The sequence below is a fragment of the Corvus brachyrhynchos genome, unplaced genomic scaffold (assembly GCF_000691975.1).
Source record: "Corvus brachyrhynchos isolate BGI_N302 unplaced genomic scaffold, ASM69197v1 scaffold193, whole genome shotgun sequence".
In the NCBI taxonomy this organism is placed as follows: Eukaryota; Metazoa; Chordata; class Aves; order Passeriformes; family Corvidae; genus Corvus; species Corvus brachyrhynchos.
The window spans coordinates 44,226-44,540 of NW_008237087.1; positions in this window are offsets into that span (position 1 = coordinate 44,226).

The following is a 315-nucleotide window of genomic DNA, read 5'->3' on the forward strand; positions in this document are numbered from 1 at the left end:
GACTTCCGGGAGCGCGGGACTTCCGGGGCAGGGGGAGAGCCCGGCAACACGGTCCGGCCCGGCCGCCACGGCCGCGCTCCGGAGTTCCGGACTCTGTTCGGGCCCCACCGTGGGTGTGGGCAGCCCCCCGGAATGGGGGTTGGGGTCTCCCGGGGTGGGGTGGGACCCCCCTGGGAACGCGGCGAGGAGCCCTCCGGGTGAGGGATGAGATGCTGTGAATGTGCGGCCTGGTTTCAGCGTGGGGCAGGGATTCCTGGGGCTGGCAGGGACTCTGAAGGCAGGGGTCTAGGCAGGCGTGAGGGGTCCGGGCAGGGT